This window comes from Ptychodera flava, chromosome 16 (assembly GCF_041260155.1).
Source record: "Ptychodera flava strain L36383 chromosome 16, AS_Pfla_20210202, whole genome shotgun sequence".
NCBI lineage: Eukaryota > Metazoa > Hemichordata > Enteropneusta > Ptychoderidae > Ptychodera > Ptychodera flava.
This window is the reverse complement of record NC_091943.1, coordinates 27504894-27510893: the sequence shown is the minus strand read 5'-3', so window position 1 is coordinate 27510893 and position 6000 is coordinate 27504894. Positions and strand designations below refer to the sequence as shown.

General features: G+C 35.1%; 1 protein-coding gene across 1 annotated transcript in view; it reads left to right on the top strand.

Annotated features, from left to right (window-relative positions):
- Positions 1 to 235: 235 nt before the first annotated feature.
- Positions 236 to 6000, top strand: part of LOC139114458 (ferric-chelate reductase 1-like) — a 23021-nt gene continuing 17256 nt past the window's right edge. The window contains exon 1 of the mRNA XM_070676210.1: positions 236 to 531. The gene's annotated coding sequence lies outside the window, so the exon portion shown is untranslated. The remainder of the gene's footprint in view (positions 532 to 6000) is intronic.

Here is a 6000-nt window from a genome sequence, read left to right as displayed (position 1 = left end):
TTCATGCATTCAGGTTTTGAATCGCACCGGCCTCCCCCCCTGTTAATTCTGACCAGGCCCTTAACGCCTAGACCTTTAGTTGTTGAACCTGTCACCGGTTCTGACACATTTTAACAATGATGTATGGCCACGTGGTCGTGCAATATAGCATACTTTACATCAGAAATGTCATGACGAGAAAGGGATTTTGAAACACATTCTGTGTGCCCTACAGGAGGGCCGACAGGATTTTCTATAGACAACAGTTAAACATTAACTCGGAGAGTACGGCGAACTTTACATCATTTAAGTCTAAGGAACCACCCCTACTTAATGTTTTTACTAGTGGCTTCGTGAGCAGTAAGTTTAGTGGTTCATCGTGTTGTCAGGCCCCGGCGCCTTCCTGAGATTTCTCTACACGGTATATCGCGGACTGCGGGCGTTGACAGCGGACAGCGCAGACAGGCCAAGTGGCTAGGATCGACGTTTGACGAAAACCTTCTGCCTGTCCTGCAAAGCCTACAACAATAGCCTTCTGCATTGTTTAATCAGGTGAGCCAGGGCAGTTACTAATATAGTTTGTTGTCACATGATGGTTGCAGTGGTCACCAGGTTGATTGTCTGCTTGCTGATCAGATAAACCAGATTGATAACGTACTTGCGACATTTTTATTTCTTGAAATATTGCTCGAATATGAAGAACCTGTCACTAGAGAATACAACTTGTGTGTGTATGTATGTATGTATGTATATATGTATGTATGTATGTATGTATGTATGTATGTATGTATGTATGTATGTATGTATGTATGTATGTATGTATGTATGTATCTATGTATGTCTGTCTGTCTGTCTGTCTGTCTGTCTGTCTGTCTGTCTGTCTGCCTGCCCGTCTGCCTGTATGTATGTATGTATGTATGTATGTATGTATGTATGTATGTATGTATGTATGTATGTATGTATGTATGTATGTATGTATGTATGTATGTATGTATGTATGTATGTATGTATGTATGTATGTATGTATGTATGTATGTATGTATGTATGTATGTATGTATGTATGTATGTATGTATGTATGAGGTATTTTGGGTGTGGCGTCATCAAAGTCGGGATTATCTCCTCCATCATAAGTGAACATCTTGTGAGAAATGAATAAGCTATTGATAGATGTATGATTTGGGGAATAAACAAGAAAAAAACCCAACCAGTCTTACACAAGGCAGACAAGGAAAAAACCCAACACGAGTCCCCGATGCTGTCACACGAAATTTAGAAACACAAGAGACATTGTTGCTTTCTATCTCATATATCACATCCCCCATTTTTTGCTCACGTGTTCACACACGTGAGTATATGTCGCAGCGATGTCTGTCTGTCTGTCTGTCTGTCTGTGTGTGTGTGTGTGTCTGTCTGTCTGTGTGTGTGTGTGTGTCTGTCTGTCTGTTGGTCCGATATCTCAAAAATGGCTGATCAGATCAGAATCAAATCTGGTACATAGATTGAGTGTGCAAATGGCAAGAACTGATTAGTTTTTTTAGGGGGGTCTAGCTTGCATACTTTTTGCTCATTTGCATAATTAATGATTTTAGAAAAAAATGAATATACATTAAAAAGGACTGCACAGAATTTGATGAGAATTGCTACAAATGTTGATCACACCAAGATATATCAGCAGTGGGAAGCATTAAGGGGTGACATGAAAGATAGTTGCTAATTTGCATATTTAATGAACTTTCCTAATCAGGGATAAATATCTGATTTGACTTGATCAAACTTGGTATGTATATTGAAGATACTATGATTTAACATTATTGAAAGTCGTTAAGCATTTTAACTTCACCCAATTCCCAATTTACATATTTAATGAACTTTGCTAATTAGGGATATATATTTGAATTGAATGGACCACTGTTGATGAAACTTACTACATGTATTGAAGCTACTATGATACAACATTATTGAAAGTCATTAAGCATTTTTACTTCAGCCAATTCCCAATTTGCATATTTAATAAACTTTCCAAATTAGGGATATATATCTGAATTAACTTGATTTTAGTTTTTGAAACTTGCTATATTCATCAAAGATTCTGTGATATAATATTATTGAAAATAAAAAAAAACCATTTTTACTTCAGCCAATTCCTAATTTGCATATTAAGTGAATTTTTATTATTAGGGATATATATCTGAAATGACTAGATCAAAATTGATGACACAAGCTATGTACATTAAAGACACTATAATACAATATTATTGAAAGTCATTAAGCGTTTTCTCTTCAGCCAATTCCTAATTTGCATATTTAATGAACTTTCCTAATTAGGGATATATATCTGAATTGACTTGACCAAAGTTGACAAAACTTGCTACATATATCGAAGACACTATGGTACAACAATATTAAAAATCGTTAAGCATTTTTACTTCAGCCAATTCCTAATTTACATATTTAATGAACTTTGCTAATTAGGGATATATATCTGAATTGACTGGACCAAAGTTGATGAAACTTGCTATACACATTAAAGATACTATGATACAGCATTATTGAAAGTCATTAAGCAATATTTCTTCAGCCAATTCCTAATTTGTATTTTCGATGATCTTTCCTCTGAGATTCACTTGATCAAAGTTGGCAAAACATGCTATGTACATTGATGATTATACCAGGTTAAAACAATATCGAAAGTCATTTCACATTTTCATGTCAGCTAATTTATAATATGCATATCTAATGAGCTTTCACTGTTCGGCATATATGGCTTGAAGGACTTGGCCAAAGGTAATTACACTTGCTATATAAAGTGGTGATACAATGACAGCAGTCAAAGAACTTTAATATTTTCATTTCAGTAATTACATATTTGTATACTTCATGGCCTTTTAGAATTAATCGATGGTGAATATTGTTCATTATGTTGATCATAATACTTTCAATGTAGTTGCAAACATGTGGCAAAGGTTCAAATTTACACATAACTGCAATATATAATGAAACACGTGAGCACTTTCAGTTCATATCTGGTTGTGTCTTACCGATGCGATACACCAGCAACTTGAAACTTAAACATGGCAATAACAATGTGGTGGATGAACTAACTAAGTAATTTGTACGGTCTAGCTTAATCGGGTCACGGACACAGGCAGGTATCTCACTTCTGCCGTAGTTGAAAGAATTGAACATGACTTAAATGAACAAGTTAAAGAATAGCCGATAATGCAAGACTAGAAACTGACACAGTAATTTTGCTTTGATTTGTCGGCAAATTCATAATTTTGTTGAGTGTTCTGTCATTCCTAGGTCCACACAAGCGGTACAATCCAACATCTTACGCCATCGTTTTTATGCAAACCTTTTGCCAAGAACTTCACTGATCGACCAGTTGCTAGAAAAAAAAAAAAACCTAAAATAAAACAAAGCAAAAAACCCCCCAGAACTACCATCAAATTTTGAGTATTGACTTCTGAGAGAAGACAATCGACGGCGGCAGATAAAAAGACAACAATCACGGTTGGCCGGGATATATTGGCCCATCTAACATCTCAAAATTTTATATTGTAAACTTATTAGAAACAATTTTATGGAGCCATTTCTAAGTTCTTACAGGAAGTTTAGAAATACTCTGACAGGTATTCTACGCAAAGAAAATAAACGTTACTATTCAGATAAGCTCATGAATTGTCGCAATGATATGAGAGAAACTTGGGGCATAATTAATTAGTTGCTCGGAAAACATAATGCTACTGGTATCAAAATACCAGACCAACTACACATTGTGTCTTGAAATGAAACTGTGATCCACACTGAATTACAGGACATGGCAGATGATTTCAATGATTTCTTTGTACATGTTGGTGAAAAGCTTGCAAGTGAGTTGAATGTAACTCACTCAGATGTTAATTTTATGTCATACTTGAGAACTCCACTTGCAAATTCTTTCTTTTTACAGCCCGTAACTGAGCGGAAAATATATTCAATGATTCATTTGTTAGATAACAGGAAGGCCTGTGGCCATGATAATATTAGTGTGAAACTTTTACAGGGCTCTGTCGATGAAATATCTGAACTTCTTTGTCATATTTTGAATTTATCATTATCAAATGGTGTTTTCCTGACGATTTGAAAATAGCTCGTGTTGTTTCCATCTATAAGAAGGGAGACGCAGAGCATATATGAAACTATAGGCCAATTTCTATTTTGCCTTCGATTAGCAAACTATTTGAAAGAATTGTAAACAACCAAATCTTAAAGTTTTTTGAGAATCATAATATATTTTATCATCATCAATATGGATTTCGAAAACACCTTAGTACCAAAATTTCTCTGATTAGCCTTGTTCAATACCTCTTACATGAAATGGACAAAGGAAACTCGACTTTAGATCTATTTATCGACTTTTCAAAAGCGTTCGACACTATCAACCATGACGTACTTATAAAAAACTGAATTATTATGGTGTAAGAGGTGTGCCTCTCCGATGGTTTAAAAGCTATTTATCTTCTCGTTATCGATTTGTGGATATGAAGGGTGTCTTCTCTTCTAGAAGGCTAATTTCTTGTGGTGTTCCACAGGGCTCAATCTTAGGACCTACGTTATTCCTTATTTATATTAACGATTTTTGTATGTCTTCTGATTTCTTTGACTTTCGGTTATATGCCGATGGTTCGAATTTGTTTCATACTTTTGAAAGGAAAGGTTGTATTGATTTAAATAGTGTCAGTATCAAAGTAGAACAGGTTTCCAAGTGGTGCACCGCAAATAGACTAACAATGAATTTACCAAAACAAATTATTTAATTATAATTATAACGGGTAGTAGGAATAGGATTGACACTTCTGGAACACTCACCGTAAATGATACACCAATTTCTGAGGTCACCTGTTCTTTCTTTGTCGGAGTTACTATTGATAAATGTTTGTCATGGAAACAGCAAATATCTATTGTCAAGTCTAAAATTAGCAAGTTAACAGGAGTATTTTTGCGTTTGCGCTCTGTTGTACCACAATCTATTCTTGTCACGTTATATAATTCTATAGTTCTTCCACATGTTATTTATGGTCTGGAAATTTGGGGGAGTATATATCCAAACGTACGGTACGAATCATAACTTTCAGCAATTGGAATTCATTATCAAAACCACTATTCAAGAAACTTGATATTTTAAATATATACCAACAACATAGTTTACAATTGGCGGTTTTTGTCCATGACGTTTTACATGAGAGGTTGCCCACAGAATTCTCCGACTTTTTTACGCCAATTAATCATTCTCACTTCACCAGACAAAATGTTAGAAATGATCTTATAATTCCAAAAATCAAACATACATCGGGTCATTTCAGTTTAAAATTTGCAGGAGCGAAACTATGGAACAGTATACCATTAAATATTAGAGATATTAATTGCAGGTCACACTTTATGCGGGAGTACAAATATTTTCTGAAAACAGTAAGTTAATCACACTGATAGTGTTTCTTTATTTTAGTTATGACCACATGTGCTTGTATGACTTGAGGTGATTGACAGAGTTATACAGTATGCCCTGTGATATGTTCAATTTAATAAAATGTAGTTACAGGGGTTGGACAAGATTAGTTGCCATGCAGACAGTTATTTTTAACCCCTTTTCCCCATTGATTATATACTCATACTGTATTGGATGTTGTAATCACCTACATTATATTTATGGGAATAAAGAATTCAATTCAATTCAATTCAATTCAAAATGATACAGCTTTGACGAAGCAATACTCCAGAAGAACGACTTTGCTCTGTACAAGGACAAAGTTCAAAGTTCAAGCTGAGCGGGACCAGGATAACAAGTTCAGCCTTAATTGGCCTCCGCATAATGTAAACAGGACAACAACCTTAATTGTCCTCTTTAGAACGGGACCAGGAGAACAACCTTAATAAATTACCCGTGTGAGCCATGTCGACTCATTCTCGGGCAAAGTTCAAGATGGCGGCGTGACCGGTACATTGTTTGGATTAAGGGTTTTTAAATAAAAAAAGTCCA